This window comes from Capra hircus, chromosome 3 (assembly GCF_001704415.2).
Source record: "Capra hircus breed San Clemente chromosome 3, ASM170441v1, whole genome shotgun sequence".
NCBI classification, from domain to species: Eukaryota; Metazoa; Chordata; class Mammalia; order Artiodactyla; family Bovidae; genus Capra; species Capra hircus.
In genome coordinates, this window is record NC_030810.1 from 91550961 (window position 1) to 91577289 (window position 26329).

Genomic DNA, 26329 nt, shown 5'->3' on the forward strand with positions numbered 1-26329 from the left:
GCACCTGGCATCAGTCAGGCTCCCTCGCCCCACAGCCTCTTGCTCTTGCCCCACATTTTGTAAATAATGACATGGCAAGCTACGTAAAAGCTGAGATCATCTATAGTACTGCCCATGCACGTGACTATACTCAGCCACAGGCCATTTTTGGTCTGGATGCATTTATAAGCTCCACCTGGAAAGCACTTGAGGCTGCATTATGACTGTGTCCTCTGGGTCAGCCATGAGAGAATACAGAGCTGCACCAGCCCAGAGAGAATAAACATGTCGGCAATTCCTATGGCTCCTTGAGTTTTCTTCCAGCTTCCCTGCTTGAACGTTGCCTACCCTGGGTTCAGCCAACAGTGTGTGAAGTGAGACACTCAGGCTTCCCTAAATCATCCTCTATGTTTCCTGGGACTCCAGCTGCCCTCAGCCAGCAACCCCAGACCCTCGCCCTCTTCTCTGATCAGCTGGGTCACCCTGCTGCAGTGGTGGATATCTGGTTCTCCCCTGAGGATATGACCTCCCCTAAAACCTTCCCACTGAGTCTAGGGGAGGGGGCAGAATTCTCAGACATTATTCACAGGCCAATTTGCCTACGTCCACCCTAAAGCCTCCAGCTCCTTTGTTTCTCATGGCAATAAACTACCCAGGGGCTCCTCATACATATCTTCCAACTTGCTTCCTTTGCTCCTTGAAGAGTTCAACACTAGGCTCATTGTCTTTCCACCACTCTTCCCATCATTGTTCTCGGAGAGTTCCTTCCAATGCTCTGGCCTCTCAGCTCCCTGACCTCCCCTTCTGCAAGGACTTTGTCCTCTGCCAGACCTCAGGCAACCACTCCCATGGCTGAATTCCTTGTCATTACCAATAACTACACCCCTCGGTTTGCCTTTCCATACTGTTCATGGGGTTCTCACGGCAAGAATACTGGAGTGGTTTGCCATTCCCTCCTCCAGTGGACCACATTTTTTCAGAACCCTTCACTGTGAATGGAAGGTGGGAAAGTGGCAGCAGAGACATTTTATTGAGTTCCCAAATCCTGGATGGTGACTGCTGCCATGAAATTAAAAGATGCTCCTTGGAAAGAAAGCTATGACAAACCTAGACAGTATATTAAAAAGCAGAGACATCAGTCTGCAAACAAAGGTCCATATAGTTGAAACTATGGTTTTTCCAGCAGTCATGTATGGATGTAAGAGTTGGACCAAAAAGAAAGCTGAGCACTGAAGAAATCATGGTTTCAAACTGTGGTACTGGAGAAGACTCTTGAGAGTCCCTTGGATGGTAAGGAGATCAAACCATTCAATCCTAAAGGAAATCAGCTCTGAATATTCATTGGAAGGACTGATGTTGAAGCTCCAATACTTTAGCCACCTGATGCAAAGAGCAGACTCACTGAATAAGGCCATGATGCTGGAAAGATTGAAAGCGAACGGAGAAGTGGGTGGCAGAGAAAGAGGTGGTTGGATAGCATCACTGACTCAATGGACGTGAATCTGAGCAAACTCCAGGAGATAGTGAAGGACAGGAGTACCTGGCATGTTACAGTCCATGAGGCCACAAAGAGTCAGATACAACTTAGCGACTGAACTGTCACAACACACCTCCGTGCTTGTAATTGCAAGCATTCCTCATCCTGGGCTCACATTTCCTATCTTTCCGTATCATTCACTCCAATAATACAACTCCAGAGAGAATTACCAATATCATGGAAGATGAAAGAGATCACTACAGATCCTACAGACATTTAAAAAATAGGATTATGAACAGCTGCATGCCAACTTGACCACCAGTTGAAATTAAATTTTTAAAGAGATAACAGATAAAAATGACAAAAATATCAAAAGTAACTCCTAATTAAAATCCTTACCAAAATGAAAACTCCAGTTTTCAATCCGGAGAATGAAATTCTCCAAATGGTGAATTCTTTTCAAACAATTTAAGGATGAAATAATGTTAATCCTACACAAACTTCTTCAGGAAAAGAAGAAAAATCAATTGCCATCTCATTTTATGAAGTCGAACCTTACCTTGATGTCAAAACAGGCAAGACTATAGACCAATGTCCCTCGTGAAAATAAGGGTAAAAGTTCTTAACAAAAGGTTTTTCTATAACCAAGTGAAACTTATCCCAGGAATGCAAGATAAGTTTAATATTCAAAAATAAAACAATGTAACTTACCATATTAACAGAACCAAGAGAACATATATGATCATCTCAATATATACAAAGAAAGCATTTGGCAAAATTCAATACCCACCCATAATTTTTTTAAAAAAAGCTTACATCTATGAAAAACCTACAGTTAACGTCATACACAATTGTGAAAGACTGAATGCTTTCTTTCAAATATCAGGAACAAGACAAGCATCCGTTCTTTTCTATTCAACCTTGTACTAGAATTCCAAACCAATACAATAAAAGAAAAACTGACTTTAGAAAGGAAAAGATGAGTTTTATTTACAGGTGACACATTCGTGTACATGGAAAATCCTAAGGCATCTACCAAAAATTTTCCAGAGCTAATGAGTTTATCAGAGTCACAGGATAAGATAAATATTTGAAAATCAACTATTTCTATAAATAGCAATGAATAACTGGAAATTGGAATCTTAAAATATCATTTACAACAGTATCTATAGTATAAGATACCAATGGATATAATTAACAAAATTTACATTGAAATTTATCTGTATGCTGGAGAAATTAAAGGTCTAAATAAATCAAGAGAAGTACCATGAACCAGAAGACTTAATACTGTTGAGGTGCCACATCTTAAATTGTATAGATTTAAAAACACAACTTAAATTTAAGTAAACTTTTTGGTATAAGTTAACAGGTTGATTCTAAAATCTATATAGAAATGCAAGGAGCCTGTAAGAGCCAAAGGAGTTTTGGGGAAAAAAACAAAGGTGGAGGACATGTGTTATCTAATTTCAAGGCCCGCAGTGATCAAGAATATGTGTTATTGATTCTAGGCTAAATATATAGAATAATGGAATATAACAGGATCTAAAAATAGAATTTCAGCCAAGTTGGCAAGGTAATTCAATGGGTGAAAGGACAGTCTTTTCAATAGGTGGTGCTGAAACTAATGGGTATACATATGGAGGGGTAAGTAAATCTTGACTCTTAGGTCACACCACACCAAAAAAGTGGATATGGATCATAGACCTAAATCTAAACACTTTTAAACAAATGTCTGAAGATAACCACAGGAGAAATTTTCTCCACCTTAGGGTAAGCAAAGATTTGTTAGGAAACAAAGGCACTAGTCATAAAATAAATTGGACTTGATCAAGTTTAAAACTTCAGCTTCTCAAGACTCCTAAGAAAAAAAAGATGAGCACTGTCTAGAGTGGGAAGATTCCAAAGGTAAAGTTTACTAAGGACACAGACTCAGGAAGCTTTCCCATCCAATGGAAGACGTTGTTTGATAGCATCCTGGTATTTTCCCCTGACTGCGTTAGATTTGGATTTTGCTGAAATTGGTGCTACAAAAGTAGAGTGGCATTTAGCATCAGTAATTTGATTCCTGCCCACTCCCCAAACTGGATTTTATACAGCTGGGTAACGAAGTTCAGGGAGAATAACCACTGAGCTTACTTTGTCTCAAATCAGAAATGGAGCCCTTGACCTAAGTGTGGGCCTGTGAATATGTGTGTTCCTTTATTCTTTTTTATAAAAGCACATGTATGTTCATTTTTAATCAGAAAGTGCAAATTTAATTATCCAAAACGTATTGGTTGCAAGTGGCAGAAACTCAGTTTAAATAGCTAAATGAAAGGTTGTTGGGACTTACCTGGTGGTGCAGTGGATAAGAATCCACCTGCCAATGCAGGGGACATGGATTTGATCCCTGGACCAGGAAGATTCCACACATGTAGGGAGCAGCTAAGCCCGTGTGCCACAACTGCTGAGCCCCATGAGCTCTAGGGCCCGCAAGCAGCAACTAGTGAGCCCAAGAACTGCAGCTCCTGAAGCCTGCGTGCCTAGAGGCTGTACTCCACAAGAAGTTACCTCAATGAAGAGCAGACCCCATTTGCCACTACTAGAGAAAGTCCTGCAAAGCTGCAAAGACCCAGTGCAGCCGAAAAATAATAAAGAAATGAAGCAGGGGAGGAAGAGCAGGAGACAGGAAAGAGTGAGAAAAATTAAGGCAAAAGATTGGACAAGGTCCTACTGTATCACACAGGGAACTCCGCTCAATGTTATGTGGCAGCCTGGGATGGGACAGGGGTTTGGGGGAGGAAGGATACATGTATATGTATGTCTGAGTCCCTTTGTGTCCACGTGAAACTTATCACAACACTGTTAAAGGCTATACCCCAACATAGAATATGAAGTTTTTAAAAGCCGTTTAGGAACCCCTGGCAGTCCAGTGCTTAGGACTCCATGCTTCCACTGCAGGGGCATCAGTTTGATCCCTTGTCGGTGAACTAAGATCCCACATGCCTCACAGTACAGATAAAATAAAATTTAAAACTGTTTTTAAAAGACAGTGCTTTAAAAAAGGGCCACCTAACCAGCTCATCCTGAATCATTAGGACCCTAAGAACAGCTGGATCCAAGGCTCCAGTGACAGGCCCAGGTTCATCCCTCCACTGTCAGCTCTACATCTTTCCCAATCAGGCCGAGAAATTAATGATCCTCCCCAAGTCACGTGACTTGACCCCTTTCTGCCAGGGGTACGAAAAAATACTCTAACAATGTAATCTTCCTGTTAAATGAATAGAACTGTGTATGCCCATTGCCTCGCCCTCCTTATAGAGCACTGCATTGCACTATCAAGTCTCCACTAGTCTTCACTTGGTCATTTCTTCTTTCCTTTCTTCAGCAAGAAGCCTGCCATGGGCCATGCCCTGCACTGGCAGCTGAGCATACTAGATCAAACATGGTCCCTGCCATTAGCTGCTGAACCACAGGGCCCTTCTACAGTTAAGAACTTCTACCATTAGAGGCACTTCCATGGGACCGCCAGAAGCACTAGCATGGAGATGAAGCCTAAAGAAAAAATTCACATGAATAAATTCTTCCAAGAACCTTAAAATACGTTTGCTTTTCTCTTGGCTCACAACTTTAGATTGTGATTCCCTCTAATTCTCTAGAGACCGAATAACTGGTTTCTCACGAACTTGGATATTTAGTTTTTTCTAAGATATTACCCTGGCTTCCAAAGTTACTCAACATCACTTGAAACTTTAATTCCAGCAGAAGTTGCTTATTAACTAGTACAGACATGTTGGGAGGAATGGTTATTGCAGTCAAGCAGGGCAGGAATTGGGGACACTTCAATCACTCCAGAAAATTTCTATCTTATAAACTTGTCTTTTTCTATTGTGTTCAGGAATAGCAACAAAGTCTGCTAGTTCTTCAGTTCATAAATACTTTTAGTCTCCCCGGGTAGTAAGATATCAAAAAGCTGTATTTGAAATGCGGCTCCTAGCTGTAATGTATTTATCCCAGGATGCTATACAATTCTGCATTTATTATGTGTCTTGCGAGGATGAAGTTGCATGGATAGCAATGAAGACCATCTTAGTGCCAGCTCTTAGTGTATACAACTCAATATTTTCTCCAGACTTGTAAGTTAAGTATGAAACTCTTAAATCTAGTATGGAGTCAACATTTTCTGTATTTTTCAAAAGATATGATTCTTAACATAAGTATACAGAAGATATAAGCACAAATATACCTACACTTATACACAATTAATACAAAAGACAAATTGAGAGTCATTTGCTTTGGTAAATGGAATACTCAGCACAGAATTCCTTAAAATAACATTTAAAATTGCATTAACTTGGTGCTTAAAAGTAAACTGAACATAAATTCAATTTACATGTAATCTGAGAAATACGTCTACGTAAGATACACATGCTAGTAAAGATTTGACAATTACACATATTTTAGGAATGGTCCATTCAGAGGGCCACCTGAGCCTCAATCTCCTTTCCAAGTCTGTGATGAGCCCATACGTTTACTGCTTGCCCTTCAGGTCTTGGATCCAAACTAACATTTGGTTGGTGGCAGTTGTAGGGGAAAAACGTAGCACAGCAGATTGGAAATTTACGAACCTCCTGGAAAAGCTATTTGCTAAGCTTGTGTCAAATCTGCCTGAGTAGGCTGCAGCAGCTGCAAAATCAAGGCGCCCCAGAGTGCAGATGGTGCTTCTGTCACGTGGCCAAGGGTTGGCTGGATCCCTCGCATCACTGAGCCCTTCAGCCAAGGGAGCTGGGCCCTACTTGTTCAGCACCTGCACCCCACTCCGGCCACCACCACCACGCAAGGCTGCAGACACGGAGGCAGAGTAAGGTAGGGGTTGGTTCCACGCCTCCACTCACCATAGCGCACTATGGCGGGCTTGGAAGGAGCATGCTCTCCCAGTGGCACCTAGAATATTTAGAAGACTTAGTTACAACCCAAAATAGATACCTCCCTCCAGCAATGCAAATCCTTCCCCAGCCCACTCAAAAGGTATCAACACTCTCTAATCTGGCATCTCTGGCCCCTGCTAACCTGGGTCCGTCTGCCTCCATAAGGCTGCACAGAACCTCACCTTCCAACAAGTCCTTCTGGCTCCTCCACACAGTTCCAGTTATCCCTCTACATGGAATCTTGTCAGTACTTAAAGGCTCTTGACTTATTGTCATTGATTCACTTATTCATTCCATAAATATTCATAGAGCACATAGCACATGCTGGTTGCTGGGGATGCAGTTGTGAGAAAGACCTGAATCAGTAAACAAGAGAAACAGGTCCTACATTCCTACTCTCCATCTAGTCGGGAAGATGGGCAGCCAAGTAGATAAGTGAGAAGACAGGGAAGTCGAGATGTTACAGGGGCGCACAAGATTACTAAGCAGACTCGGGAGATGGAGTCGTCAAGGAAAGACTGATCCCTCACTGAAACCTGGTGGGTGCTGGGCAGGTCCAGGGTAGTGGCAGGGTGGATGCAGTAGGGACCCATGCAAAGATGCCTGGGGGTTTCCAGGGACTGCACCCTAGAGAACCGAAACAAGGTCAGAGAGGAAGCAGGACTGTAGTCATTTGTGCCATTTTATTTTGCTTTCTATTTGCTTTTAAATTCATATCTGTGTTCTACCTCATGTACTATTGTCTTCTCTGAAGTACCCAATCGTTGACAGAGCTTAGTAGGCACGAGCAGTGCAATGCTTTATAAAGTGCTATCAAATAGACGACAACTCCTTGCAAATGTGCTAAAGAAGAGAACTTTCTGTAGCTCCCATATGCTGCCTGTCAGGCTTCCTGTCAGTAAGACAGCCTGGGCACTGGGTGCAGAAGGGATTGCTTAGTGCTAGAGAATGATGGCCAAATAGTACCCAAATTCTTTTTTTTTTTTTTCCTCTAAAATAAGTACATCTGGTGACTAATAAATGACATCCCATCTCCCAGACTTTGAGAGAGAACAATAATTCACATTCCAGGGCAACAGATGGGAGGAAAAGAGCAGACTTAAGATCTTATTATTCTTCAGTGGACATCTCTCAGGTCTCAGCTGTCTGGGCCTCCAGGAAGGATTCGATGCCTGTAACCACGCCACCCTTCTGAAAGCACCTTTCTCACTTGGCTTCTGAAATACAACACTCTTCTGCTTCCTTTCTTGTTATTCCTTCTCAGTTGTCTTGGTAGGTTCATCTTCTTCCACTTGGCCTTTTGGTACCTGGGAGGACTCAAGGAATATTCCAAGCCCCTTTCCTTGTCTCACTCAATGCTCACTTCCTGTGGCACAATATATTTAAAATGATGAAAGGGGAAAACTACAACCAAGCATACTCTACCCAGAAAAGCTCCCATCCAGATTTGAGGGAGAGATCAAAAGTTTTACAGACAAGCAGAAGCTAAGAGTTCACCACACCAAACCAGCTTTATAAGAAAAGTCTGATGGGTTTCTCTAAGCAATAAAAAAGGCCACAACTCAAAACATAGAAATCACAAAAGGAAAAAGCTCACAGCAAAGGCAAGAGACCAAAGTAGTAAAAGGAGTAAAAATCATCTATATCCACAATAAACAGTTAAGAGATGCAAAAAACAATTAGATGTTAAGGGTCAAAAACCAGAATAGGGGCTTCCCTGGTGTCTCAGTAGTGCTGGAAAAAAAAATCCACCTGACAATGCAGGAGGCACAAGTTCGATCCCTGATCCAGGAGGATCCCATCTCCTGCCTAGCTGCCACAGAGCAGCTAATCCTGTGTGCCACAACTATTGGACCTGTGCTCTGGAGCCCAGGAGCCACAGCTACTGAAGCCCGCATACCATAAAGCCCCTGCCCTGCAGCCAGAGAAACCACCACAACTAGAGCAAGCCCTTACCTTGAGAAAGACTGAGCAGCAACAAAGACCCAGCACAGCCAAAAACAAAGGAAGAGAGCCTTTTAAAGAGCAACAGCACAGTGTTAATGTGTTTGAAATTAACAGCTTGGAAACTTAAATCATATACACATGTATATATATGTAACTCATGGTAACCACAAACCTAAAATCTACAACAAACACAAAAGAGGAAGGAACCCAGGTTTCCTGGTGGTCAAGTGGTTGAGAATCTGCCTGGGAATGCAGGGGACACTGGTTTCCATCCTTGGTCTGAGAGGATCCCGCATTCCATGGGGCAAATAAGCCCATGAGTCACAACTGCTGAATATGCTCTAGAGCCCAGGAGCTGCAGCTCCTGAGGCCTCACGTGCCTGACGCCTGTGCTCCACAGCGAGAGAAGCCACCACAAAGAGCAGCCTGCGCCCTGCAGCTAGAGAGAGCCCACGTGCGGCAGTGAGGACCCAGTACAGCCACAAATAAATGCTTTTCAAATGTTAATACAAGTAATTCAGGGGAAAGAATATTGGGGAAAAAAAAAAGGAATCCAAACATTAAAGATAGTCATCGAATCAGAAGATAACAGAATAAGGGAACCAAAAACACACAAATGACCCCAAAACAATTAACAAAATGGCAATGAAAACACAGTCAGTAGTTATTTTAAATGAACTAAATGCTGCAAGATATATGGTGTCTGAGTGGATACAAAAGCAAGACCTGTGTACAAGCTGCCTACAAGAAGCTCACTTCAGATCTAAAGGTACATAGGGACAAAGTGAGGAGATGGAAAGATATTCCAAGCAAATCAAAAGCTGGAGTAGCAATACGTGTATCAGACAAAATATTTTACTGTTACAAGAGACAAGGACACTACATAATAATCAAGGGATCAGTCCAAGAAAATAACTATATATATATATATATATATATATATATGCCCCCAACATAGGGGCACCTAAGTACCCTAAATATTATTTGTTTAATAAAACAATATTAAGACAAAAAGGGAAGAAAGTGACAGTAACACAATAGTAGGGGACTTTATAACACCTCAGTTACATCAATGGACAGGTATGTGTGTATATATGCATATATGCAAGGTAATACTACTCAGCCATTAAAAAATGAAATTTTGCTATTTGCAACCACATGGATTGACTTGGATATTGTGCTTAGTGAAATAGGTCAGAAAGACAAGTGCTGTATGATATCACTTATATGTGGAATCCAAAAAGTAAAGTTAGTGAACATGAGAAAACAAACATACTCAGATACAGACCAAACTAGCAGCTACTTAGTGAGGGGAGTGGAAAAGAGACAACCTAGTAGGGAATTAAGAGGTACAAACTACCATGCATAAAATAAGCTGTAAGAATATACTGGACAGCACAGGGAATATAACAAATATTTATAAATGGAGTTTAATCTTTAAAAATTGAATCACTGTTGTAAACTTGAAGCTTATATAATATTGTAAATCAAATATACTTAAATATTTTTAAATGGTCTCTTTCTAGAAAATGTCTTTGGTGCCATGTCGTCAATGGCCAACACTTGACTGATTACTCCCGTTCTGACTCCAGTTGAAATGAGCTCAGTGTTATTTCTTTGGCTGCTTTGTGGCATCCAAACCCTTTTACTTATGGAGAATTCCTCTTACAAGTCTTGTTAGGAAGCAGAGTTGCAGTCTTCCAGAGAAGCTGTAGAGATATCGGGTCATAAGGCTTCTTCAACTTACTGAAGAGCTAGGACTGAGGCAAGTGAGCCAGTTCAGCCAATCAGAGGCTCACTCAGGGACTCTGCCCACATCTTCCCAGGTGACAAAGGTAAAGATACTATGGCAGCACCCTACTGGGACCAGGGCTGGAGTGTGAGATACAAGACGCAATGTGCATGTCAGTAGCAGCTGCAGCGGCACCGTGTCTTCTCCTCAGATGTCTGCTGGTGAGATGCTGGACCAAGTTTTGGACATTGAGCCTCCTTTTGATTCTTCCCAATTTACAAGCCTGGCTCTCAAGGCCTCTTGTTTGTCCCATGAGCTACCCAGCGTCTGTTCAGTAAGTCACTTTTCCACATAAGCCAGAATTTGTTTCCATTCTGATGGCAGCCTGTCCATCACTGGCCCTACTCAGATAAACGGTTCCGATCAGCTCTGCTGTGTTTCCAAGGTGATATCAGTCACCAGATATCAGTGGCTTTGAGGTGTGATTGTCACACACCGGAAAGTTGCTGAGACACTTTTGGGAGGTCTGCAACATGAGTTATTTTCAAAAAATTACTGAGTTATTGTCTTTTTCATGGTGTTACATTTTCACTGACACGTAAGCAATGATTGAAATAGCTGCTGCTTTGGCACAAATCAAGGCAATGGCACCAAAATACAATAGAAGCATTGTCTTTATCATCATACCCTCACAGAAGAAACAAAGCTAGGTTCACTTAAGATATTCTTTTTGAATAAACTACTTAGGAATAAACTACAAAGAGATGGAAGACCTATATGCTATAAACTATTAAATATTGATAAGGGAAATTGAGGATTGAAAGACATAGAAAGATATCCTGTGCTCTTGGATTGGAAGAATTAGTATTGTTAAAATGACCATACTGCCTAAAGCAATCTATAGATTTATTGTGATCCTTGTCAAAATGCCCATGACAAATTTCACAGAACTAGAACAAGTAATCCTAAAATTCGTGTGGAGTCACAGGACCCAAAACTACTAAAGCAATGTGTATGCGCTCAGTCGTGCCTGACTCTTTGCAACCCCGTGGACTTTAGCCCCCCAGGATCCTCTGTCCATGGAATTTCCCAAGAAATTTTTTTCTGGCAGCATATTTACAATTTCCCAAGAATAGTGGAATGAGTTGCCATTTTCTACTCTAAGAGATCTTCTTTACCCAAGGGATCTTCTTTACCCAAGGGATTGAAAGTGTGTCTCTCATCTTCTGCATTGGCAGGCAGATTCTTTTACTGCTGAACCACCAGGGGAAAAGAACAAAGCTGGAGGCATAACCATCCCAGACTTCAGACAATAATATAAAGCTACAGTAATCAAAACAGCATGGTATTGTCACAGACAGATATAGATCACTGGAACAGAATAGAGTGCCTCGTCTATGGTCATAGCCTGAATGCACCTGATCTCATCAGAATAGAGAGTCTAGAAATAAACCCACAGACTTACGGTCAATCTTTGACGAAGAAGGTAAAAATATACAGTAAAGAAGACAATCTGAGTGCAATTGGAAAGCTAGATAACTACATGTAAACTAGAACACTCCTCACATCATATACAAAACTAAACTCAGTGGGGAGGGAGGTGGAAAGGAGGCATAAGAGGGAGGGGGCCATATATACCTATGGCTGATTCATGTTGATGTTTGACAGAAATCAACACAATTCTGTAAAGCAATTATCCTTCAATTAAAAAATAAAAAAAACAAAATAACTCAATGGTTTAAAGAGCTAAATATAAGACTTGACACCAATAAACTCCTAGAAAATAACATAGGCAAATAGTCTCAGATATAAATTGTAGCAATATTTCCTTAGATCATTCTCCCAAGCCAAAAGAAATAAAAGCAAGAAAACATTTGGAGGGGACTGACAGTCCAGTGGTTAGGACTCTGTGCTCTCACTGCTGAGGGCCAACCCAGTTTCAATCTCTGGCCAGGCAACTAAAATTCCACCAGCCACACAGCACAGTCATAAATAAATAAAATTGGCCCACTTTTAAAAAAATGGAACGTAATCAAACTTAGAATTCATACAACTTAACAACAACAAAACAGAATGAGCAGAAGACCTAAACAGACACTTTCCCAAAGAGGACATATGGCCAAGAGGTAGATGAAGAGATGCTCAGCATCACTAATTATTAGAGAAATGTAAATCAAAACTATGAGACATCACCTTACACTATCATCAGAATGACTATCATCGGAAAGTCTACAAGTAACAAATCCTGGAGAGGATGTGGAGAAGAGAGAACCTTCCTACTCGTGGGTGGGAATGTAAACGATGAAGCCACCACAGAAAACAGTCCAGAGTTTTCTTAAACTAATAACCACATGATCCAGCAATCCCACACCTGGGCACATATACAGAAAAGAAGCTAATTCAAAAAGACACTTGCACCCCACTACTTCTGGCAGCATATTTACAATAGCAAGACGTGGAAACAACCCAAGTGCCCATCAACAACTGGTTTAAGATGTGGTATATACACCATGGAATATTACTCAGCCAGAAAAAATGAAATGTTGCCATTTGGAGCACATGGATGGACCCAGAGAATATCATACTAAGTGCAGCAAGTCATAGACAAATAGGACATTATGTGAACTCTAAATAATGCAAATGAATCTATATACAAAGCAAACTCATGGTTACCAAAGTGGGGAAGAGAGGAGGGAAAGAGGACAAATTAGATATATGGCATTAACAGGTACCTACTACATGTTACTACTACTACTACAACATAGAAAATAGATAAATAAGGATTTACCATGTAACCTAGGAAAATATAGCTAATACCTTGTAATAACCCATATTGGAAAATAAACTGAATATATATATAACAATCACTTTGTATATGTGAAACAAACTATTATGAATCACTTCTTTAAAAAATATCCTTTTTGAACGAGTAAGAATGAATAAATCTTGACTCATTTGTACTTCTTAAAATTCCATTTGTCAAAATGGGAAATATTCAAAAAGCACTCCTACAGCCTCCTGAAATGAGAAGATTGTCTCCAGGCAAAGCATTTGTGTGGTTATTGAGTTGCAAGCTGAACTAGCCACTTTTCATGGAATCATCTTTACTTGAAAGACTGATTGACAAGCTATAGTTAACTCAGAATTGGGTAACTGGAAGACAAGTTTTTGAAACTGGACAAGTAAAACTGTCTTTTCAACAAAAACTATCCTTTCAAAGAATTTGTAGCCAAAGACAAAAGTTGAGCTTTCAAGAAAATTAGAATTTTGGAAAATGTATTTCTTCAATTTTGTGTTAGAAAAGTCTTAAAGTATCAGAAGCTATCAAATGAAATTTGTTGTAATATCAAACATGACTTTTTAATACTGTAAAATGAAATGTACCAACATTTAGAAAATCTGCATAATTCATGAAACCAATATTTTCCAAAAGACAAATATGTGAAATAAAGTCATTCATAAGTAAGAGATCTATTCAAAGTGCACAATAACAGATTTTAATGTAACTGAGTGTGACAGTTCATTGATATAGATTCAGATTCCACATTACAACTAACACTAGTATTTAATGTCCATTGAAGCAGTCCTTTTCTCTGAAATTACCCTCATTTTTACCAATATGGCCAAAGTTAAGACTAATTTCTATGCAAAATAAGTCTGGTTAATTGACCACATAGGCTCTTGGAAATTGGCTGTGGTGGAACTTTTTATAAATCTCAGACTGAACTCTTAAAGGCCCATCAAGACCAGGAATGCTATGCCAAAGACTTGTTACAGATTTCACCTTACAGATCTGGATGAATTCCTCTTTCCAAGATCCTAAAACACTGAGATTGTTGCACCTGTTAGGAGACAGCCATATTTATTCACCTGATCAAACTGCCTGGAACCAGAGTTTCCAATTTCTGGAGGGATCAGATAGAAGATACATGTTTAATTCTACTTACAAAGGCATGATTTACCAAGGTGCTACAAATAATAATGACTTTAATAGGGAAAGTCTTTCTACATTTGGAAAACACAGATTAAAAGCCTGTACTATTTCAGGGCTTCCTTGTGGTCTAGTAGTTAAGAATCTGCTTGAAATTCAGGGGACATGGGTTCAATTCCTGGTCCAGGAGGACCCCACATGCTGCACAGCAACTAAGCCCGCGCACCACACCTGCTGAAGCCTGCACACTAGAGGCTGTGCTCCACAACAAGAGAAGCCACCACAGTGAGAAGCCCAAGCACCGCAGCTAGGGGAAGCCTGTGTGCAGCGACAAAGACCCAGTGCAGCCAAATGTGAACAAACATTTAAAAGCCACTAACATTTCAGACAAGACCAAAAATTATAGCCACACTCTTCCATTACCCAATCCCCGGTGACTAATCCTTTTCGGTAAGCTTTATGAAATCATTCGTCACTAGACTTTTTAAACTTCCTGGCTTTCAGGGACTCCCCTGGTGGTCCAGGGTCTAAGTTTCTGTGCCCCCAATGCAGACGGCCTGGGTTTGATCTCTGGCCGGGGAGCTAGGTCCCTCACACCACAGCTAAGAGTTTGCCTGCCAGAACTGAAGATCCTGAGCGCCACAGCTAAGATCTGCCATAGCCAATTAATATTTAAATGTCTTATAGATCAAACTGCTGTACTGGGTAACAGAAACCTGTGCTTGTCAAAGTCCTTTCTATGAGTCTTCCTGAAGATGAAACACTTCTGCAGAGCATCAGCTTACCTGTCTATGAACGACGAAAGACTTGAAGATAAGCTTAAAAATCTGATTACGATGTGTTAGACAAGGAAGCTCAACCAAGTTGCTGTGATACTCATTTCAAGATAACAGCTAGAATTTTGACCAACAACATACCAGGACATACCCAAATTTCAGAAACTTTAATTTCAAGTACGTCTATATTTAAAACACTTACCCAGAGATATAATCTGAGAAGGCTTATCACTCACTTGACAATGCTTCCCATGTAATTTAACATACCAAACAATCCTCGCTTATTATTTCTCCCTGAGATGCCTTAGGGGCCCTCAAGCATTTCAAAGCTAGCTGGAAGTCAAAAGAACTGTAATTAGGATCTGATAGCATATTTGTCAAAATAAAAAAGTTTGTCAAAAAATCAAAGTTGCAAAATACTTGGTCAAATAGGATCATAGGTTCATTATGAAAATTTATTCACTTCACCAAAGTAACAAAAGATTTCAAAAGCAAATACAAATTACTTAAAAGTAAGGAAGTTCACACATCTGTTATAAAAAGCTGCATTCCAAGAAAACTTTGTTCTTTCAACAGAAAAAAAAACAAATCTAATCCTATACCAGCCCACTTTTGATTTTTAAAAATCCATCTACCTGATTAAATTTAATCTAATTCCAGCCTGACCATGGGTAAAACTCCTTTTTCAGGGCTCCCTTTTTTTTAAACAAACCTTTTATAATTTTCTGTATCCATATTTAGTTTATCCCTTATCTTTCAATCAACCACCTCTAGGAAACAAATTACCCTTTTTTTTCTTTGACAAAATTATGTAGTTTCATTTTTCACATATTTTACTAAAAACATACATCTTACCTTCCTGGCATACTGAAATGTTTCCCTTATTTTAGTAATTACAATTATAATTTTAGTCATTTCCCAGGTGAGTCAGTGGCAAAGAATCTGCCTGCAATGCAGGAGTCTTGGGTTCAATCCCTAGGTCAGGAAGATCCCCTGGAGAAGGAAATGGCAATCCACTCCAGTATTCTTGCCTGGGAAATCCTATGGACAGGGGAGCCTTGCAGGCTACAGTCCAAGGGGTCACAAAGAGACACAACTTATAACAACGTTATAATTTTAACCCCTAAAACCCTTAATCTCTAGCAAACACCAAGAAGCAAGAAATTTTGGATTGCCTGCCAAACCAGCACTTCAGACTAGAAGTGATTGACATATTCCATAACATCTATTCGAAATAACTTGGATGTTCAATAAAGTCCCATCTAAGCAAAACTCAACTTACCAAAAATCTGGAGAAAATATTTAAATGTGTATGTGCGCTCAATCACTTCAATCATGTGCAACCCTTTGCAACCCCATGGACTATAGCCCACCAGGCTCCTCTGTCCATAGGATTCTCCAGGCAAGAATACTGGAGTGGGTTGCCATTTCCTTCTCCAGGGAATCTTCCACCCAGGGATCGAACTCACGTCAAGAGCTAAACCAAAGGATAGGAAGGGCCCATAGGGTCTTGCCTTGTTATAAGACAAGACAAAAGCTTTCTCAACCAGAGAACTTTGGTCTCTACTCCTCTCTCTCCTGTCCAAGTTGATTTTTTTACCTTCTGACTACTTTCCTCCAATGCTAGTCCTAACTAGTCTTCGAGGGCAGAAAGCTTCAATCTACATACACTCACCAGACATTTTTGCCTGGCCTTTACCTGATGCATCTTTGAGTTTTTGCCTGTGCTTGTGCTGATCTCCTTCAGAATGGACTGGTTGGATCTCCTTGCAGTCCAAGGGGCTCTCAAGAGTCTTCTCCAACACCACAGTCCAAAAGCATCAGTTCTCAAAAGCTAGAGAAGAGAAGCCATCCTCTTGAGTACCCAAAGCAAAAGATGGGGAAATGAGTAGAAAATAGATTAACACTTCATATAATTCATGGGTTTCCCAGGTGACTCAGTGATATAAAGAATATGTTTGCCAATGCAGGAGATGGTAGGTTCAATCCCTGGGTCAGGAAGATCCCTTAGATACAATGGCAACCCACTCCAGTATTCTTACCTGGAAAATCCCATGGACAGAGGAGCCCTGGAGGGCTACAGTCCATAGGATTGCAAAGAATCAGACACAACTGAGCAACATAATTTTTATCCACTCTTACAATCCAAAACCCTGTTGAGATGATTGATGGAGTCTCCTCTGTGACCGTAACCCATAGAGAGAGCCACCTGTTCCACACTCAGCTCCTTCCACCAGGGACACGACCCTCATTCAAGGTTTGACTGTCTCCTGCTTTTCACTCATGTCCTGCTGAGCTGAAATGCTGCTTTTTCAAAGGCCTTATTTCAGTCTAATTTAAGTCACCTCTCCCTCCAAGTGTCCATTCTTTCCCTTCTTCAGTTCAGTTGCTCAGTCATGTCCAACTCTTTGTGACACCATGGACTGCAGCACACCAGGCTTCCCTGTCCATCACCAACTCCTGGAGCTTGTTCAAACTCATGTCCGCAGAGTCAGTGATGCCATCCAACCACCTCATCCTCTTGTCTTTCTGGTCCCTGGCCAGTGCCCTTGCCCCTGTCTCATGCGTGCTCCCCGCCACCGCCGTCCCACATGGGTGACTGCCTGCACCCCCTTCCCCATCTGGGACCAAACTGGCCTCGCCTCATGGGAATGTCGTAGTGCATCCCCAGGCGGAGTAGTGCCCTTGGTCTCTGACCATGGGCTGCTGTCCAGGGACCCTTCAAAGCATTTATCATAATTTTAACCTTTTTCTGCATTTATTTATCTTGTCTCATTAGACTGTGGCCACTAGGAAGTAAAGAACCACGTCTCTTCTGCTTAGTTCTCTATACCCAATTAAGTACTTGATATTATCTACTAAAATAATGAGGTTAGGACTACACCTATTACTCTTTAGACTTTTTTCTAGTGTAATCATGAGTTTAGTGTAATCATCAGTCGCTTAGTCGTGTCCAGCTCTTTGTCACCCCAAGGACCACAGCACGCCAGGCCTCCCTGTCCATCACCAACTCCCAGAGTTTACCCAAACTCATGTCCATTGAGTCGGTGATGCCATCCAACCAACTCATCCTCCATCACCCCCATCTCCTCCCACTTTCAACCTTTCTCAGCATCATGGTCTTTTCAAATGAGTCAGCTCTTCACATCAGGTGGCCTAAGTACTGGAGTTTCAGCTTCAACATCAGTCCTTCCAATGAACACTCAGGACTGATCTCCTTTAGGATTGACTGGTTGGATCTCCTTGCAGTCCAAGGGACTCTTAAGAGTCTTCTCCAACACCACAGTTCAAAAGCATCAATTCTTCAGTGCTCAGCTTTCTTTCTAGTCCAACTCTCACATCCATACATGACAACTGCAAAAACCACAGCCTTGACTAGACAGACCTTTGTTGGTAAAGTAATGTCTCTCTGCTTTTTAATATACTGTCTAGGTTGATCATAATTTTCCTTCCAAGGAATAAGCATCTTTTAATTTCATGGCTGCAATCACCATCTGCAGTGATTTTGGAGCGCCCCGCCCCCGCCCCACAAAAAAAATCTCTCACTGCTTCCATTGTTTCCCCATCTATTTCCCATGAAGTGATGGAACTGGATGACAGTATTTTGGTTTTCTGAATGTTGAACTTTAAGCCAACTTTTTCACTCTCCTCTTTCACTTTCATCAAGAGGCTTTTTAGTTCTTCTTCACTTTCTGCCATAAGGGTGGTGTTATCTGCATATCTGAGGTGATTGGTATTTCTTCCAGCAATCTTGATTCCAGCTCGTGTTTCTTCCAGTCCAGTGTTTTTCATAATGTACTCTGCATATAAGTTAAATAAGCAGGGTGACAATATACAGCCTTGACATACTCCTTTTCCTATTTGGAACCAGTCTGTTGTTCCATGTCCTGTTCTAACTGCTGCTTCCTGACCTGAATACAGATTTCTCAAAAGGCAGGTCAGGTGGTCTGGGATTCCCATCTCTTTCAGAATTTTCCACAGTTTATTGTGATCCACACAGTCAAAGGCTTTGGCATAGTCAATAAAGCAGAAATAGATGTTTTTCTGGAACTCTCTTGCTTTTTCAATGATCCAGCGGATGTTGGCAATTTGATCTCTGGTTCCTCTGCTTTTTCTAAAACCAGCTTTGAACATCAGGAAGTTCATGGTTCACTTATTGCTGAAGCCTGGCTTGGAGAATTTTGAGCATTATTTTACTAGCATGTGAGATGAGTGCAATTGTGCGGTAGTTGGAGCAGTCTTTGACATTCCCTTTCTTTGGGATTGGAATGAAAACTGACCTTTTCCAGTCCTGTGGCCACTGCTGAGTTTTCCAAACTTGCTGGCATAGTGAGTGTAGCACTTTCACAGCATCATCTTTCAGGATTTGAAATAGCTCAACTGGAATTCCATCACCTCCACTAGCTTTGTTCATCGTGATGCTTCCTAAGGCCCACTTGACTTCACATTCCAGGATGTCTGGCTCTAGGTTAGTGATCACACCATCATGATTATCTGGGTCATGAAGATCTTTTTTGTATAGTTCTTCTGTGTATTCTTGCCACTTTTTGTTAATATCTTCTGCTTCTGTTAGGTCCATACCAATTCTATCTTTTATGAGCCCATCTTTGCATGAAATGTTCCCTTGGTATCTCTAAATTCTTGAAGAGATCTCTAGTCTTTCCCATTCTGTTGTTTTCCTCTATTTCTTTGCACTGATCACTGAGGAAGGCTTTCTTATCTCTCTTTGCAATTCTTTGGAACTCTGCATTCAAATGGGTATATCTTTCCTTTTCTCCTTTGCTTTTCACTTCTCTTCTTTTCACAGCTATTTGTAAGGCCTCCTAAGACAGCTATTTTGCTTTTTTGCATTTCTTTTTCTTGGGGATAGTCTTGATCCCTGTCTCCTATACAATGTCATATACCTCCATCCATAGTTCATCAGGCACTCTGTCTATCAGATCTAGTCCCTTAAATCTATTTCTCACTTGCACTGTATAATTGTAAGGGATTTGATTTAGGTCATACCTGAATGATCTAGTGGTTTTCCCTCCTTTCTTCAATTTAAGTCTGAATTTGGCAATAAGGAGTTCATGATCTGAGCCACAGTTAGCTCCCAGTCTTATTTTTGCTGACTGTAGAGAGCTTCTCCATCTTTGGCTGCAAAGAAAATAATCTGATTTCAGTGTTGGCCATCTGGTGATATCCATGCATAGAGTCTTCTCTTGTGTTGTTGGAAGAGGGTGTTTGCTATGACCAATGCATTCTCTTGGCAAAACTCTATTAGCCCTTGCCCTACTTCATTCTGTACTCCAAGGCCAAATTTGCCTGTTACTCCAGGTGTTTCTGGAGAAGGAAATGGCAACCCACTCCAGTATTCTTGCCTAGAGAATCCTGTGGACAGAGCCTGGTGGGCTGCTGTCTATGGGGTTGCACAGGGTTGGACACTACTGAAGCAACTTTGCATGCATGCATGCATTGGAGAAGGAAATGGCAACCCACTCCAGTATTCTTGCCTGGAAAATCCCAGGGACAGAGGAGCCTGGTGGGCTGCAGTCCATGGGGTCGCACAGAGTCGGATATGACTGAGGCAACTTTGCATGCATGCATGCATTGGAGAAGGAAATGGCAACCCACTCCAGTATTCTTGCCTGGAAAATCCCAGGGACAGAGGAGCCTGGTGGGCTGCAGTCCATGGGGTCGCACAGAGTCGGATATGACTGAGGCGACTTAGCAGCAGTCAGGTGTTTCTTGACTTTCTACTTTTGCATTCCAGTCCCCTATAATGAAAAGGACATCTTTTTTGGGTGTTAGTTCTAAACGTCTTGTAGGTCTTCATAGAACCATTCAACTGCAGCTTCTTCAGTGTTGCTAGTTGGGGCATAGACTTCGATTCCTGTCATACTTAATGGTTTGTCTTGGAAACAGAGATCATTCTGTCATTTTTGAGATTGCATCCAAGTACTGCATTTCAGACCCTTTTGTTAACTATGATGGCTGCTCCATTTCCTCTAAGGGATTCTTGCCCACAGTAGTATATATAATGGTCATCTGAGTTAAGTTCACCCATTCCAGTCCATTTTAGTTTGAACTGACTCCTAAAAGGTTGACGTTCACTCTTGCCATCTCCTGTTTGACCACTTCCAATATGCCTTGATTCATGGACCTAACATTCCAGGTTCCTATGCAATTATTACTCTTTACAGCATTGGACCTTGCTTCCATCACTAGTCATATCCATAACTGGGTGTTGTTTTTGCTTTGGCTCCATCCCTTCATTCTTTCTGGAGTTATTTCTCCACTGATCTCCAGTAGCATATTGGGCACCTACTGACCTGGGGAGTTCATCTTTCAGTGTCCTATCATTTTACCTTTTCATACTGTTCATGGGGTTCTCAAGGCAAGAATACTGAAGTGGTTTCCCATTCTCTTCTCCAGTGGACCACAGTTTGTCAGACCTCTCCACAATGACCCATCCGTCTTGGGTGGCCCTACATGGCATGGCTCAGTTTCATTGAGTTAGACAAGGCTGTTGGAGAAGGAAATGGCAACCCACTCCAGTCTTCTTGCCTGGAGAATCCCAGGGACGGAGGAGCCTGGTGGGCTGCCATCTATGGGGTTGCACAGAGTCAGACACGACTGAAGTTACTTAGCAGACAAAGCTGTGGCCCATGTGATTCCTGTGACTGTGGTTTTCCTTCTGTCTGCCCTCTGATGCCCTCTCTCAGCGCCAACCATCTTACTGGGGTTTCTCTTATCTTGCACATAGGGTATCTCCTCTCGGCCGCTCCAGCGCCGCGCAGCCACCGCTCGCCACTCCAGCGCTACATACAAACGTGTAAATCTCCCTCAACGTTCTGCTTTAGCTGCATCCCATAAAATTTGAAAGCTGCATTTTTATTTCAGTTAAAAGTATTATTCTAACTTCACTCTTCAGTGATAGGTAGTTTAGAAGCATATGGTTTACTTCAAATATCTTGTTTTCCTAAATATTCTATTGATTTCTATTATAAATACATGGTAGTCAGAGAACATTGTGTGATTTGAATCCTTTTTATTGTCTTGTTTTATGGCCTCATATGATCTATCTTTGTAAACACTTCATGCACATTTGAAAATAACGAGCATCCTGCAACTGTAAGATGTTGATTTAACAACATCAACTAAGTTAAGGTGGCTGACAGTATTCAGATCATTTGTCTTTACTGATTTTTGTCTAGTGGTTTAATAAATCACTAAAGGAGATTTATGCTTCATGTGTTTTGTTACTAGACACATAAGCATTTACAATTATGTTTTCCTAATGAGTTGATGTTATGAAACATCCCTCCTGTCTCTGTTTTTGGTCTTGAAGTCTGTATCTGATTTGTTCTACTTAAACTGAAGTGAAATAGCTTAAACTCCAACTTTCTAGCTCACATTATCTCTTCAATCTCAGTATAAAACTGAAAATAGCATGAACCAAAACAATTACTCCTCCTAATGCAGAAAGGAGAGGTGTGACCGAGAGGCTGGCCCATCCCCCACTTTCATCCCTGATGTAACAGCCTCTCCCTGCTCCACACGCTTTGCTCTTAAGTTTGTCTATCAGATCATGAAAAGCAGCTCTACTCGTTTCTAGCATTTACATGCCTTCAACTGTATTAAACTTGGGGCTTTCAATAATGTATGAAAAGAAAATCATTTCATGGCCAATAAAACAAGATTGGAGGGCTTCCCTCATAGCTTGGTTGGTGAAGAATCTGCCTGCGATTCAGGAGACCCTGGTTTGATTCCTGGTCTGGGAAGATCCGCTGGAGAAAGGGATAGGCTACCCACTCCGGTATTCTTGGGCTTCCCTTGTGGCTCAGCTGGTAAAGAATTCACCTGCAGTGCAGGAGACCTGGGTTTGATCCCTGGGTTGGGGAGATCCCCTGCAGAAGGGAAAAGATACCCACTCCAGTATTCTGGCCTGGAGAATTCCATGGACTGTATAGCTCATGCAGTCACAAACAGTCAACCATGACTGAATGACTTTCACTTCATAAAGCAGAATTGGATTATAGACTTTCCTGAACGGTGCATCTAACTAAGCACAATCAATGCAACTTTAACAAGCGTTTCAGTCCAGTGTAGATTCAGAGGACCATTTTGCCACACTCTGAGGAAATCAAGAGCAAAGGTAACTGATTTTTCTTCATTTGAACTTTTTAGAACACTTTCTATTCCTGTCACAAGAATAGTTGGCAATACAGATCTTTAGTCTGTAACCAAGAGGGTTCATAGGGGTTTCCCCTGAACATTCATGTTAATAAAGTTTGGGGTTTTATTTCTCAGTAAATTGCTATGGTCTGATTACCGGGAGAACCTATTGCTAGTCTTGGATTGTTTTCAGTCTTCTCTTAGTCTCCAATGCCCCTACTGGATGTCTGAGGTCATTAAAAATCAAAACCAATTTCCACATGGCATGGGCTTTAAACATCACATCCTATTATTGTAGGAACCTCCATGAATGTTTGACTGGCAACTACCTAGGTGATGGAATTTGAGAGGGTCACAGAAACCCTATCCCAGGAGCAGAGAGTCCACCATCAGTTACTCCTGCAAGTGAGACATTTTATTCAGAAGGTTCACATTACCCCCCTCACCTGCCATTTCTGCACTGGTAACAATAAGATGTACAATCAGAACATATTGGAACACTTGTTCATCTGATCAACTGATGGTTCACTAGGCTTCAGTCCCATCACACTGCAAAGAATTGACTGCAGAGCCCTCTATTTGGAGCTTTGCTCTTCTCTCTGGGTAACTCCAATGGATTCCGTTATCACCCCAAAACAGATGATGCCAAATATATATCTCAAGTCCTGACCTGTTTTTATAAACGAGACATTTCCCATCATTGGCTTCCAGGTAGATGAGTATTCCCACTAGGCTATGATTAGCTGAAACCCAAATTTTCAAATCAAAGTTCCTTATCACACTTACCATACTACAGGCCCTAATTTGTCCAATGAGTTCTTCTCCAGTCACCTAAGACTTTTCCTTCCTCATTAAAGAAGTCACAAAGTTCCATTCTTTCCAAGTCTAGTTGCTTCAAAACAAAAATGAAAGTAGGCGGTCTAGGGGATAAGAAATCAATAGACAGACTTCCCTGGCAGTCCAGGACTTCCCTGGCGACTCAGACAGTACAGAATCTGCCTGCAATGCAGGAGACCCAGGTTTGATCCCTGAGTCAGGAAGATCCCCTGGAGAAGGGAATGGCTGCTCACTCCAGTATTCTTGCCTGGAGAATTCCATGACAGAAGAGCCTGGCAGGCTACAGTCCATGGGTTGCAAAGAGTCAGACACGACTTTCACTTTCCAGTAGTTAAGACTCCCTGCTTCCACAGAGAGTCCCAGGCAGGAAAAACCCAAGAAGGAACACGCCAAGACATATAGGAATCAAACTGACAGAAGTTAAAGACAAAATACTAAAAGCAACAGGGAAAAACGATAAATAACATACAAGGGGACTCCCATCAGGCTATCAGATGAATTCTCAACCAACTCTACAAGCCGGAAGGAAATGGCATGACATATTTGAAAGGGAAGAATCTACAGCCAAGAATACTCAACCCAGCAAGACTCTCCTTCAGATTTGATGGCAAAATCAAAAGGTTTCCAAACAAGCAAAAGGTAAGAGAATTCAGCACCACCAAACCAGCTTTACAACAAATGCTAAAGGAAATTCTCTAGGCAAGAAACAAGAGAAGGAAAAGACCTACCTACAGAAAATAAACCTAAAACAATTAAGAAAATGGTAATAGGATCATACATATCAATAATTACCTTAAACATAAGTAGATTAAATGCACAAGCCAAATGACAGACTGGCTGAACAGATGAAAACATGTGCATGTATGCACTTCCATTTACCACATCACTCTGCTTGACTCCCCCTGCAAATTGTATGTAATTATTTCATATTGTTAGGTTAATCATGTTCCTATTATGACTTGCAATTATAATTACCTTTTATTTTTTGTCTGGCTATCAATTGCGAAAACTGATAAACATCTTTCACTATTATGATTATACAACTATTACTTAATACCACGGTATCATGATTGGTCAACAGAAAAATAATAGAATTCTATATCCCCAAAGCGAAAGTGAAGTCACTCAGTCCTGTCTGACTCTGCGACCCCAAGGACTGTAGCCTACCAGGCTCTCTGTCTATGGGATTTTCCAGGCAAGAGTACTGGAGGGGGTTGCCGTTTCCTTCTCCAGGGAATCTTCCTGACGCAGGGATCATACCTGGGTCTCCTGTATTGTAGGCAGAGGCTTTTACTATCTGAGCCACCAGGGAACTCACCAAATAATAGAAAAACCTGTAATCACTTTTTAAAATCCAGATGCATATAGAATTCTCTTGGAATTTTTTTGAAAAATACAGATGTCCAGAGCTTTTTCTGCCAGAGCTCCAGATATTTTTGCCAGAGCTGCAGATAAGTTTCTAATGAGCAACCATGTTCAAAAACAACTGGACTATATGAGCATCTTTTACTTTATCTTGTTTGCTTTACTTCTTCTATTTCCTATTCAGTGCTCCCATTTCATTTAGTTTGTTTTTTCAATTTCTCCATCTCTCTCTTTTTTATAGTCTTTCTCAAGCCTTTATCAATCGTAGCAGAAAAACCCTCATATACCTATATATAAATAATGTGTATAATGCATATTTTAGAAAACTTATGAATTTTTGCTTAACTAAAAATTTATGACATTTTGATTCCACTTGTTTGACTTAATATGAATGCTAGATTTCTAATTTAAAAAATAGATATACACACAAGTGATAAAGGTTTACTGTGTGGCTCAGGGGACTATAGTCAATATCTTGTAACAACCTATAATGGAAAATAACTTCAAAAACAATATGTGTGAATATATGTAACTGAATCACACAAAAAAATCCTACTTTAAAAAATTTAGTAATGTTTATCTGTTTGCCAGTTTTTCTAAATGTTCTAATGTCTAATAACAATGTATGAGACATAAAATTGTAAATATATTTGTGTAGGATATAAGATTAATACAAATTAATATAAGTAGAAATCTACCATATTTAAATTATTAATGACATCATTCAAGATGCTCCTATTTTCTGCACTTGATAAAATATTCTCAGATAAATGTTAATATGTCTCACAGTGATTATATATATTTTTTCCCTTATATTTTTTACTTTTGCTTTCTGTATCTTTGTTCCTTTGTTTGGTGTCTAATGGTTTATGACATCTATCTCTGAATTGTACCTTTTATCATTAAAAGTGTTTCACTTAAAAATTTAATAAAAATTGGCTAGTGAAATGAAATGCAACACATCAGTGGAGAGGACAGCTTGAAAATTATGAAATGTTGGATTACTCTTCTGTTTCAGATCAACAGTTGCAAGACCTACTATAAAAGAAGAAAAATCTTAAATTTTGTATATGGAATAAACTTTTAAAAATAAAGACAAAAAAAAAGACTCCATGCTTCCACTGTAGGGGACACAGTTTCAGTCCCCAGTCAGGAAACTAAGCTCCCACATGGCACACAGTGTGGCCAAAAAAGAAAAATCAATAGGTATGGGGCAGT